At 39.0% G+C, this 14070-nt stretch overlaps 1 protein-coding gene across 1 annotated transcript in view; it reads left to right on the forward strand.

The window, feature by feature from the left end:
- The window catches only part of VKORC1L1 (vitamin K epoxide reductase complex subunit 1 like 1), a 67193-nt gene that overhangs the window by 44763 nt on the left and 8360 nt on the right, over positions 1-14070 (forward strand). The gene's annotated exons all lie outside the window — the stretch shown is intronic.

Below are 14070 nucleotides of genomic sequence, written 5' to 3' on the forward strand. Positions count from 1 at the left end.
GGAGGATGACTCCAAGATCATAGAACTGCTAGTTTTTGTCCTAAGTCTATTATTATCTGATTTTGAAAAATACAGATGTATAATTTTAATAAAATTTAGTATCATGGGGATCCCTGGGTGGCGCAGCGGTTTGGCGCCTGCCTTTGGCCCAGGGCTTGATCCTGGAGACCCGGGATCAAATCCCACGTCGGGCTCCCGGTGCATGGAGACTGCTTCTCCCTCTGCCTGTGTCTCTGCCTCTCTCTCTCTCTCTCTCTCTCTCTCTCTCTCTATCATAAATAAATAAAAATTTTTTAAAAATTTAGTATCATGAAAACAAAAAAATCTTACCAAATGAGTATATAGGTCTTAACACCAAGTTCCTCAGAATTTTTTTTTAGATTTTATTTGTTTGACAGAGTGTGTGCGCACAAGCAGGGGTGAGGGGCAGAGGGATGGGAGAAACAGACTCCCCACTGAGCAAGGAGCCCAACTCAGGGATAGATCTTGGAACTTCAGGATGATAACCTGAGCCGAAAACAGATGCATAACTGACTGAGCCAACCCAGGTGCTTCCAGAAATTTTTATAATAGTAATCAAATATTTTTTGAACATACAGTATTACAAGATACCATGCTAGGCCCAATACAAGTATTATTCCACTTATGTGCATTTTCCAGGATCCATTTTTCCTTTTAAGTGGTTATGACCATTTTGGGTTCTTGAGCTAATGTGAAAAAATAGACCTTTCATCATGAAAAAATTTTAAGCTTTATTCAATACCTACTGTCTCCAGTGACCTAAGAATGAGGCCCTTTCCTGGTACAAGCTGGTCATTTCCACAAAAGAAACTTTGACAAAGGAGGGGCACGCTTGGGTGGCTCATTGGTTGAGCATCTGCCTTCGGCTCTGGTCGTGATCCTGGGGTCCTGGGATCAAGTCCCATATTGGGCTCCCCGCAAGGAGCCTGCTTCTCCCAATGCCTGTGTCTCTGCTTCTCTCTGTGTGTCTCTCACAAATAAATAAAATATTAAAAACAAAAAAGTTTGACAAAGATTTTATAAACACAAACATTTACTTTTCTGTTGCTATTGATTTTCATGTCCATGGTTTAACTTTACCACCTGGATCAGTATACATATTTATATGCTAATTTTTGTCTCTGAAAATTTGTTACTAAATTGATGATGTATCATAACCCATGAATTTAGATTGAAAGAAATATGCATTATTTTTTCGTCTTCACCCAGGGCATCACCTCCCATGAACCATGCTGTTAACTCTCAACAAAATGGTAGGAGAGAATGTTCTAGCTCTTTTGTCAAGAACCTCATCTTCTTTGATTTGCCTTGACATTGAGTCTGTCTTATCTGAAACTTTATTATCAAGGGTTGTTCCTATCAGAGGAATGGGTAAAAAATTATCAGAGTAATTGGAATTGTTTGGAGCAACAGAGAAAAATATATTGCAAACAAGCCTTGTATACCAAGAGGTGGAAGCAACCCAGTGTCCATGAGTAGATGAATGGATATACAAAACATGTATATACATAAAATGGCCTACTAGTCAGTCTTTTGTTAAAAGGGAAGGGAGGGGGGATCCCTGGGTGGCGCAGCGGTTTGGTGCCTGCCTTTGGCCCAGGGCGCGATCCTGGAGACCCAGGATCGAATCCCACGTCGGGCTCCCGGTGCATGGAGCCTGCTTCTCCCTCTGCCTGTGTCTCTGCCTCTCTCTCTCTCTCTCTCTGTGGCTATCATAAGTAAATAAAAAAAATTTTTTAAAATAAAAAATAAAAAAAAATAAAAGGGAAGGGAGGGATCCCTGGGTGGCTTAGCGGTTTAGTGCTGCCTTCGGCCCAGGGTGTGATCCTGGGGACCTGGGATCGAGTCCCGCATCGGGCTTCCTGTGTGGAGCCTGCTTCTCCCTCTGCCTGTGTCTCTGCCTCTCTCTTCACTCTCTCTGAATGAATAAATAAATAAATCTTTAAAAAAAAAGAAAGACATTTCAGGGGCTGATGCTGGAAGTATAAATTGGCAATTAAATTGCACACATTTTGTACAATATACAATAGTTTTTAACATGCTTATGCTACTTAAGCCATTTCTCTCTTTTTAGTCTATCCTATGGAAATAAGTTAATATACAGACTGACACTTTGCACAATATATTTGTTTAATGTTGTATAATCATGAGAAGTAGAAATAGCCTGATGTTCACCAGCAATATCTGCCATTAATTACAGTATATCCATAAAATATAAAACAAAATGTTTAAGATCAAATCTAAAATGTTTTAATAAAGTATGCCGATGTTTGTGCAAGAAAAATAGCTTTATATAAAGGCATGCTATATCAAAATCATTGGGCCTTGAAAATAGAATGCTAGAGAACAGAATGTCTTGTATATACATGTCTACTTATATTTTGACATTAAACCACCACACAGTTATTCCTAACATAGTTATTTCCCACAGCAGTGCTATGAATTGAGTACTTATAATCATCTCCATTTTACAACTGAAAGGATATAGAGTCCAAGATTAAGTGACTTATCCAAAGTCACACAGCCTATTATTAACAGAACCAAGGTTGTCTGACTCCAGAGCCCACACTTCTAGCTCTGGGGGTCCACAGTGGGTAGACCTTTCCTTTGCAGAAATTACATCCTTAGTATTTTTCTTGAACATTTCAAACTTTTTGTCATGTCCGGTTCATTATGCATCCAACCACCTTTGGAAACCAACTGAATTTTAATTTCTGTTTCTTACAGCTCATTTAGATTGGTCTGTTTATTTGTTTTCAGTAAAATGGACTTCTCAGAGTTTTTTTTTTTTTCTCAGAGTTTTATAACCATCGAACACAAGCAGTTTAAAATGTTTGAATAGTTTTGTTATACCAGTAGGCCATTACAAAATGCTCATACAATCTAAAATTAGAAAAGCATTGAGGCACCTGTGTGGCTCAGTTGGCTAAGCACCCAACTTTTGATTTCAGCTCAGGGTTCTGGGTTTGAGCCCCCCCCCACTTTGGGTTCCCTGCTCAGCGGGAGGCTACTTGTCTCCACTCCCTCTGCCCTTCCCCTTGCTTGCACACACGCTCCCTCTCTCACAAATAAGTGCATCTTAAAAAAAAAAAACTTGGGCAGCCTGCCTGGCTCAGCAGTTTAGCGCTGCCTTCGGCCCAGGGCATGATCCTGGTGACCCGGGATCGAGTCCCACGTTGGGCTCCCTGCATGGAGCCTGCTTCTCCCTCTGCCTGTGTCTCAGCCTCTCTCTCTCAATCTCTCTCTCTCTCTCGCTCTCTCTTTCTCTCTGTCTCTCATGAATAAATAAATAAAATCTTTAAAAAAAAAACTTTAAAAAATTAGAAAATTATAGGCAAAATATATTTCCTTGACTAAGCTTGAACTGGAGAGGGGAAATGAAAAGCAGCAAGGAGCCAGTGATCTTAAATATAAGTGACAAGAATATCCATAAACGGTATGTGTAAGCCAGCATTTCAACAAATTCTTCCTCAGAGGAAGGAGAATATCAGGAAACCTCATATTGTTATTTACTTCCTTTCTTTATTAGTTTTGTATTCCTGAATGTTTTAGTCGTTATATTAGGGCCTGGTAGATATTCCGTGAGGAGATTACAGTAAATCTTAAATTTGGTTGAGGGGGAAAGAGTGGAGTTGGAAAGACATTAAGGTTTGTCATTAATTAATTTAAATGTGATTGATGAACTCAATATAGTAGCTCTTTTTTTGCTGCTGTTATAAAAGTAATATTTGATCATTAAAGAAAATTTACAAAATGCAACAAAGTAGAAGGAGAAAAAAGTACCCTTATTAAATAAACTATTTCCTACCATTAAGAAACAGTTGATAATTGTGGTATTTATTTTCTTAAAATAATTTATTCTTTTTCTGATAACTTAGTTATACATGTTCTTTGTGGAAAACTAGGATAATACATAAAAGTTTTATAATGAAAATACAAATTAAAAAAAAAGATAAGAAAAATTACCTGTCAGCCCACTACACAGATTTTTTTTAACTGAGGTGAAATTTTATTAAAATTAACCATTTAAAAATGTACATTCAGCCCATTTAGTACACTTGCCGTGTTGTGCAGCCATCACCTCTAATTCCAGAGAGTTTTTCTTTTTTTCTTTTTAAAAAGATTTATTTTTTAGAGAGAAAGAGAGCATGCACAAAGTGTGAGTGGGAGGAGGGCCAGAGGGAGCAAGAGAGAAGCAGACTCCCCACTGGCTGTGGATCCAGACACAAGGCTTGATCCCAGGACCCTGAGATCACAACCTGAGCTGAAATCAAGAGTTGGATGCTTAACTGACTAAGCTACCCAGGGGCCCCTCAAAGCATTTTAATTACTCACAAAGGAGATGCCGTACCCATTAAGCAGGCACTCCTCACCACCCCCTCTCTAACCCCTGGCAACCACAAACCTATTTTCTGTCCCTGTGGATTTACCTCTTCTGACATTTTATGAAAATGGACTGATACAACATGTGACCTTTTGTGTTTGGCTTAGTCCAGTTAGCGTAATGTTTTTGAGGTTCATCCACATTGTAGCACATATCAGTGCTTTCATTCCTTTCCATGGCTGAATAATATTCCACTGCGTGAATACACGATGTTTTGTTTATCCATCAGTTGATGGACATCGAGTTGTCTCCACCTTTTAGCTATTGTGACTAATGCTGCTATGAACAAGTACTTGTACTTGCTTGAATACCTGTTTTCAGATCTTCGGAGTGTATACCTAGGAGTGGAAATGCTGGCTTGTACGGTAATTGTTTAACTCTTTGAGGAACCGCCACATTGTTTTCCATTGGTGGCTGCACCATGTTACCCACCAGCAACATACAAGGATTCCAATATCCATATCCTCACCAACATTTATTATTTTCCATTTTTTGTGTTATGGCCATGACATCTTTTAAAAATATAATTAAAAAATAAAAATATAATTTACTATAATGCACATTATTTATTTTTTCAAGGTTCCCCTAACTTTACCTCACCCCAATTTTTAAAATTTGAACAGTATTTGAACTGTAATGTATTTTTTGGGGTAAATTGGTTGGAAGCAATGATTTTCAAACTATTTGATCCCAGTACTCCTTTATACTTTAATAATTATTGAGAACCCCAAGTCATTTTTACTTATGTTATATCTTTGGTATTTACTGTATTAGAAATTAAAAACAGAAAAATTACTTAAATTATTTAAATGTATTCATTCATTTAAAAATAATACTTTAAACCCATTACATGTTAAAATATTTTTGTAAAAAATAACTTTTCCCAAACACACACACATGCACACAGTAATGAAATGAATGGCATTATCAGGGAAATACAAATCAAAACCACAATGAGATACCACCTCACACCAGTGAGAATGGGGAAAATTAACAAGGCAGGAAACCACAAATGTTGGAGAGGATGTGGTGAAAAGGGAACCCTCTTGCACTGTTGGTGGGAATGTGAACTGGTGCAGCCACTCTGGAAAACTGTGGAGGTTCCTCAAAGAGTTAAAAATAGATCTGCCCTATGACCCAGCAATTGCACTGCTGGGGATTTACCCCAAAGATACAGATGCAATGAAACGCCGGGACACCTGCACCCCGATGTTTCTAGCAGCAATGTCCACAATAGCCAAACTGTGGAAGGAGCCTGTGTCCATCGAAAGATGAATGGATAAAAAAGATGTGGTTTATGTATACAATGGAATATTACTCAGCCATTAGAAACGACAAATACCCACCATTTGCTTCGACGTGGATGGAACTGGAGGGTATTACGCTGAGTGAAATAAGTCAATCGGAGAAGGACAAACATTATATGGTCTCATTCATTTAGGGAATATAAAAAATAGTGAAAGGGAATAAAGGGGAAAGGAGAAAAATTAGTGGGAAATATCAGAAAGGGAGACAGAACATGAGAGACTCCTAAGTCTGGTAAACGAACTAGGGGTGATGGAAGGGGAGGTGGGCGGGGGGTGGGGGTGACTGGGTGACGGGCACTGAGGGGGGCACTTGATGGGATGAGCACTGGGTGTTATTCTATATGTTGGCAAATTGAACACCAATAAAAAATAAATTTATAAATAAAAAAATAAAAATAAAATCATGACAGCAGAAAGCAAACTGAGCTGGCAGTGCATCTAATAAACAGTGATTCAAGAAAAAAGAAATGAATGGCATTGTTTCTGTCACCACAAATCTCTTTAATGTCTACTGGAATTGAAGACTGTTGGATTCTCACATTAACCCCTGCATTTCAGTCTTTTGCATTATTAAATGTCACACATGTACCTTTTTGAAAACTTCCCTATACACTTGGGAGGGAGGGAGTGAAAGAGGCAAATGTCTTAGGTTTATCCTCAGGGACCTAGGAGACTAGAGTTGGAGAACAGTGATTTTCATATTTGTTGTTCCTGGCAAAAGTAGATGTGTTTAGAAACCTTTGAACAATTTCTCATTCATAACATAGATGCTGGTTGTTTATGCCCCCAAATAAAAAATATTCAAAGAAGTTACTATTTGGATCAAAGATGAACCTTTTTTTAGAATCAAAAAGTAGATTCTCTTTTACATAATCATTTCATTGATGTTACTATACTGAAACAAAATGAACAGATGTATAAATGTCTGTTGCTTTAAGAAAATATTTCCATACAACATCCATTCATGATAAAAACCCTCAACAAAGTAGGTTGAGGGAACATACCTCAACATATTGAAGGCCATCTATGAAAAACCCACAGCTAATATCATCCTCAGTGGGGAAAAATGAGAGCTTTATGGTCAGGAACAAGACAGGAATGTCCACTCTCACCAGTTTTATTCAACATAGTACTGGAAGTCATGCCAAAGCAATCAGACAAAAAGAAAAGGCATCCGTATGAGCAAGGAAGAAGTGAAACTTTCACTATTTGCAGATGACATGATACTGTATATAGAAAACCTGAAAACTCCACCAAAAAAACTTCTAGAAACGATACACAAATTCAGTAAAGTTGCAGGATACAAAATCAACATACAGAAATTGGTGTCAATGATGAAGCACCAGGAAGAGAAAGAATCAATCCCATTTATAGTTGCACCAAAAATAGTAAGATACCTAGGAATAAACCTAACCAAAGATGTAAAAGATCTGTACTCTGAAAACTACTGATGAAAGAAATTGAAGAGGACACAAAGAAATGGAAAGACATTCCATGCTCATGGATTAGAAGAACAAATACTGTTAAAAAGTCTATACTGGAGCACCTGGGTGGCTTAGTGGTTGAGCATTTGCCTTCAACTCAGGTTGTAATACTGGGGTCCTGGGAATGGAGTCCCACGTCAGACTCCCTGACTCTGCCCATGTCTCTGCCTTTCTCTGTGTCTCTCGTGAATAATTAAATAAAATCTTTTTAAAATGCAGTCTAGGCAGCCCGGGTGGCTCAGTGGTTTGGCGCTGCCTTCAGCCCAGGGTGTGATCCTGGAGACTCGGGATCAAGGTCCGAGTCGGGGTCCCTGCGTGGAACCTGCTTCTCCCTCTGCCTGTTTCTGCCCGCCTCCCCGCCCCCACCGTCTCTCATGAATAAATAAAGCGCACTTAAAAAAAATAAAAATGCAATCTTATAAATAAATAAATAATAAAATATCTATACTACCTAAAGCAACCCATACATTTAATCCTATCAAAATACCCAAAGCATTTTTCACAGAACTAGAATAAGGAATCCTGGGGGTGCCTGAGTGGTTCAGTTTAGCCTCTGACTCTTGGTTTTGGCTCAGGTCATGATCTCAGGATCTGGCTCCATGTGCAACAGGCAATCTGCTTGGGATTCTCTCTTTCCCTCTGCCCCTACTCCCTGCTTGCTATCTTTCTCCCTCTCTCCCCAAAGTAAACAAATAAAGCTTTAAAAAAAAATCCGGGGATCCCTGGGTGGCTCAGCAGTTTAGCGCCTGCCTTTGGCCCCCGGCGCCATCCTGGAGTCCCGGGATCGAGTCCCACGTCGGGCTCCTGGCATGGAGCCTGCTTCTCTCTCCTCCTGTGTCTCTGCCTCTCTCTCTCTCTCTCTCTCTCTTTCTCTCTCTCTCTCTCTCCCCTCTCTCTATGTCTATCATAAATAAATAAATCTTTAAAAAAAATTTTTAAAAATCGGGATCCCTGGGTGGCGCAGCGGGGGATCCCTGGGTGGCGCAGCGGTTTGGCGCCTGCCTTTGGCCCAGGGCGCGATCCTGGAGACCCGGGATCAAATCCCACGTCAGGCTCCCGGTGCATGGAGCCTGCTTCTCCCTCTGCCTATGTCTCTGCCTCTCTCTCTTTCTCTCTGTGTGACTATCATAAATAAATAAAAATTTTTTAAAAATTAAAAATTTTTTTAAATCCTAGGGACACCTGGGTGACTCAGTGGTTGAGCGACTGCCTTTGGCTCAGGGCCTGATCCTGGAGTTCTAGGATTGAGTCCCACACAGGGCTCCCTGAAGGGAGCCTGCTTCTCCCTCTTCCTGTCTCTGCCTTCTCTCTGTGTCTCTCATGAATAAATAAATTAAATCTTTTTAAAAAATCCTGAAATTTCTATGGAACTACAAAAGAACCTTTTTCAATCTTGAAAAAGAAAACTGGAATTATCACAATTTCAGACTTCAAGCTATATTACAACGCTATAGTAATCAAAACAGTATGGTACTGGATTAGACACATATATGAATGGAACAGATAGAAAACTCAGAAATAAACCCACAATTACATGGTCTTCAACAAAGGAAGAAAGAATGTAAAATGGGAAAAAGTTTCTTCAACAAATGGTGTTGGGAAAACTGAACAGCTACCTGCAAAAGAATGAAGCTTTATCACTTTCTAACACCATTAATAAAAAATTAAATGGGTGAAAAACCCAAATGTGAGACCTGCCTAGAAGAGAGCAGAGGTAGTAATTTCTCTGACATTGGCCATGGGAACATTTTTCTAGATCTGTCTCCTGAGGCAAGGAAAATAAAAGCAAAAATAAACTATTGGGACTTCATCAAAATTCTGTACAGCAAAGGAGTCAGCAAAACTAAAGACAGCCTACGGAATGAGAGAAGATATTTACAAATTACATGTCCAAAAAGTGATTAGTTGCCAAAATACATAAAGAATTTGTAAAATGCAACACCCAAGAAACAAATAATCCAATTAAAAACTGGGCAGAAGACATGAACAGACATTACTCCAAAGAAGACATATAAATGGGCAGCAGGCACATAAAAAGATGCTCAACATCACTCATCAGGGAAGTGCAAATCAAAATCACAATGAAGTATCCTTACACTGTTAAAATGGCTAAAATAAAAAACAAGAGACAGCTTTTGGTGAGGATGTGGGGAGAAAGGAACCCTCTTGCACTATTGGTGGGAAAGCAAATTGGTGCAGCCACTCTGGAAAACAGTGTGGAGGTTTCTCAAAAAGTTAAAAACGGAACTACTGTGGTGCACCTGGGTGGTTCAGTGGGTTGAGCATCCAACTCTTGATTTTGGCTCATGTCATGATCTTGGTGTCATGGGATTGAACCCTGTGTTGGACTCCATATTCAGCATTGGGTCTACTTATCCCTCTTCCTCTGTTCCTGCCCCCACTGCTGTGAGTGCACACGTGCTCTCGCTCTCTCTCTAAATTTTACACATCTTAAAAAAAAAAAAAAAAAAAGAACTACCCTACAATCCAGCATTCGCACTACTGGGTATCTACTCAATACAAAAACACTAATTCAAAGGATCCAGGCACCCCAGTGTTTATAGCAGCATTATTTACAATAGTCAAATTATGGATACAGCCCAAATGTCCATCCATAGACAAATAGATAAAGGAGATGTGATACACACACACACACACACACACACACACACACACACTGGAATATTAGGTATAAAAAATAATGAAATACTGCCATTTTTAGCAACATGGATGGAGCTACAAAGTTATAGTCTGAGCAAAATAAGTCAGAGAAAGACATGATTTTACCCATGTGGAATTTAAGAAACAAAGCAAATGAGCAAAGGGGGGGAAGAGAGAAAGATAAACCAAGAAACAGACTCTTATAGAGAACAAACTGATGGTTACCAGAGGGTCAATGGAGAGGATGTGTGAAATAGGTGATGAGAATTAGAGTACACTTATGATGATCATTAAGTAATGTGTAGAATTGTTGAATCACTATATTGTATGTCTGAAACTAATAGTGTTCTATATGTTAACTATATTGGAATTTTTTAAAAACTTAATGAAAAAAAATGACCAGCAAATCATCATTTAAAAAAAAAACATTTCCTTTTGCTCAGTTGGTTAATATCCCAGTCCTTCTATAAATTACTTGGGGAAACTCTGGAATAAGTAATATAATAGAATTATTAATATAGACGGGACAAGAAGAAAATGGTTAGTAACTAAGATAAAGCCAGAAATAAAGTTAGCATATAAAATATATTTCATATAGTTCTGTATAGCTTTTAGAAGTAAGGGGAAACCATAATATTTTCAAATGTTCAACTTGAACATTGACTAAAAGATTTTTAAATTACACCACCTTTAGTTTTAAAGGATAGTGTCATTTATGAATGTCTGTTCTTATTCACCTTTCCAAGGAGAATAATTGTATGTAATGCCAGTCTACTTTGCTTGTGAATTGACTTGCTAACACTTTTAACAATAAGTTTATCAAAGTTTACTAAACATTATTTAATTATATTCATCAAGGAATTAAGTGATCTGTTTGGTTGAAAATGCTAAAATAGTAACTATTTTATAACTCTAAATATGATACAAGGGAAGTAGTGTAGCACTGCAATCCAGGAGACCAGAGATCTAAGTTGGGTATTGTGGTTGAATTCCCATAAGCCTGGCTAGCCAGGTACTTGATGCTTATGGTGAAGAAGAGTATAAATTGATGAGAGGGAACTAAGAATTTAACTGGAGATATGGAGGCACTCTATATGGTGTTGGAGTGTGTGTTTGTTCCATTGTTTATGAAAGGCACTTAGAGTCTTCTTTCACACTCTTGGGTAAGTATTCCAGAATTAGTATGCCAACTACTCAGATGTATCCAGGATTAGTCAGATGTTCCAGAAAAGTTAAGATTTGTGCCTTAAATGTATGTAAATTTTGCTTTGAAAATAATCATTGAGTGGTGAGTGGATAGAGGTGGAAATGAAACAAGAAAGGTGCAATTTCGAAGCTGGGTGATAGGTATATGAGGTTATTACTCTGTTCTGTTAATTTTGTGTATATACATTTAAAGCTCCCCACAATGTTTTTTTTTTAAAGCAGCATTCTGCTCTACCATATTAGAAAGTCATAAGATACTTAAAATTCAGAAATCACCCCTGAAACTAATAAGATGCTATATGTTAACTAAATTGAATTTAAATTATTAAAAAAAAAAGAATTCAGAAATCAAGAAATAGCCATGTAAGCATATTATTTTAAAATGTGGAATTAAGGGGATCCCTGGGTGGCTCAGTGGTTTGGTGCCTGCCTTCAGCCCAGGGCGTGATCCTGGAGTCCCAGGATCGAGTCCCACGTCAGGCTCCCTGCATGGAGCCTGCTTCTCCCTCCTGTGTCTCTGCCTCTCTCTGTGTGTCTCTCATGAATAAATAAATAAAATCTTTTTTTTTTAAATGTGGAATTAAATAGGGAAAAAAGGTTAAAAGATATCATAATGCTTGCCTCTGGGGTCAAAATTGTATGTGGAGAGGGCTGGAATATGGGATGCCTATTTTGTAAGACTTTCAGTGTTACTTGATTTTTAAACCTTTATGCATGTATTACTTTGATAAAATGATACATTCTGTGGATTTCTGCATTGTTTTCAAGGAGAATATCAACATGATCCTGTGTGAATAATTAGACACAGAACAATGCTTGGAATATATAAAAATTCTGTTTACCCATGATAATTTTGGCAGTATGCCCAATTATTTCTGTGGCCAAAGGTGGCGATTTACACTTGAATTCCTACTTCCGATGAGTAGGGCTAAGCAGTTTGATTGCATCTAGTTTCTTCCTGTCTACTCTTTTGTTTTTTACCCAATAGTCAAGAATGGTCATAAATAAGCTTATATTACTCTCCTATTTAAAAGCCACTGAATGTTTCCCCATTGCAATTAGGATAAAATTCAAACTATCACGGCCTACAAAAGTCCATAAAAGCTGAAAATGATCAGGTGCTTCATTCTCTTGTCATTCTTCCCTCCTCAGTGTGTCAGCCTCGATGGCCTTCTTCCACACTCATGGCTCATTCCTGCCTCAAAGGCCTCTGTACTTGCCAGTCCTCAAGAGACTGGCTGCTTCTCATCATTCCGGATTTAATTCAAAATGTAGCTCCTTAAAAAGGCCATTTCTGACCACCTACCTAGAGGAGCCATTCTAACCCTTCTCCTCCAAGAGCAGCACTTAGAGTGTGCTCCTCAGACGGGAAGCATGAGCTGGGGGCATTTTGATTTGTTTGGAAATGCAGTCTTAGGTCCTACCACAGACCTGCTAAAGGAAAACCTAGATTTTATTTTTTTTTTAATTTATTTATTCATGATAGACATAGAGAGAGGCAGAGACACAGGAGGAGGGAGAAGCAGGCTCCGTGCAGGGAGCCCGACACGGGACTCGATCCCGGGACTCCAGGATCGCGCCCTGGGCCAAAGGCAGGCGCTAAACTGCTGAACCACTTAGGGATCCCCGGAAAACCTGGATTTTAATGAGCCCATAGATGATTGTGTGCACTTTTAAGTTTTCAGAAGCTCTGGTCTAGAATAGCTCCCCCCTCCCTTTCCCTGCATATCTGTTAATAGTGTCATCCATTTCTGAAGATAACTTTGTCATTTGTTACATGGTCACTACTTCTCCCTAAATGGAGTAAGAGCTCCACCCAGGGCACCACCTTTTCTGACTTGTTCTCTCCTGTGTTCCAGCATTTGACTCAACCTCTGCACCTAGAGCACGCACAATAAGTATTTGACGTGTAAAAGAATACACAAATATGATTACTTTGTGTTCCTCAAAGTGTGTTACTCTATATGGTGAAAATCTTCGGGGCTCTCACTTCTCTTCCCTCCCAATATCATTATGAAAAGGTTCACTCTTTCTTGAACATTACTAATTAAACTGTGACAAAGAATCACTTATTTACTCTTGTTTTCAGGTAGTTTGTTTTCCAAACGAATATTTAGGTTTTACTGAGTGCTTCACTATGGACTTAAAAACCATGACTGGTGTTTTCTTTTTTATTTTTGAAAAGCATGCTCAGTCAGAGTTAAAGTTATCCTCAAAGGTTTTCATCCAAAGTAAATGTTAGTTTGATATTGGAGTCAAATTTTATTAAATCCAAAATAATCTATTTTTTAATAGGAAAATAAGATTCTGAAAACGTTATGTGTAGAATCTGAAGTTAAACTGCAAATAAAAACTGATGCAGCAAATTGTGTATCCGTTTTTTTTACCCTTGAGTTGTGATTCCAGGAAGGACCTGTAGTTTCTGATACTGTTGTAGGTTTAAAGATATGTTCCCAAAATGTGTTTCGTATTGCATATCCTAGTGAAATTTGTCGGGAAACAACATTTCAGTCCACATTTTTTGTGATTTTATTTATTTGTGAGAGAGAATGCGTGCACAGGGAGAGGGGCAAAGGGAGAGGCAGATAATCCCAAGCAGACTGCACTGTGCACCGAGCCTGACCTGGGGCTCGATCATGACCCATGAGGTCCTGACCTGATGAAACCAAGAGTCACCCAGGTGCCCCTCAGTCCACATATTTTGAGTGAAGAAATAAGGCAGCTTAAAGTCAGTGGCTTTCAACTGGGTGAGATTTTCCCCCTTGGGACATTTGGCATTCGCTGAAAACATTTCTGGTTGTCCCAGCTGGCAGGGGAGTACACCTGCCACTAGGGAGTGGAGCCCAGGGACACTGCTAACCCCCTGTAGTGCACTGAGCAGCCCCCGATGGCCAAGAATTCTTTAGGCCAGAATGTCAGTGCTGCTGCTGCTGCTAAGGGACTGGCTTACACCCAGGGAGCCCCTCCTCTGCAATCACTAACACCATCAAAAAAAGGGTACCTTGAG

The sequence above is a fragment of the Canis lupus genome, chromosome 6 (genome assembly GCF_011100685.1).
Source record: "Canis lupus familiaris isolate Mischka breed German Shepherd chromosome 6, alternate assembly UU_Cfam_GSD_1.0, whole genome shotgun sequence".
Classification (NCBI taxonomy): domain Eukaryota; kingdom Metazoa; phylum Chordata; class Mammalia; order Carnivora; family Canidae; genus Canis; species Canis lupus.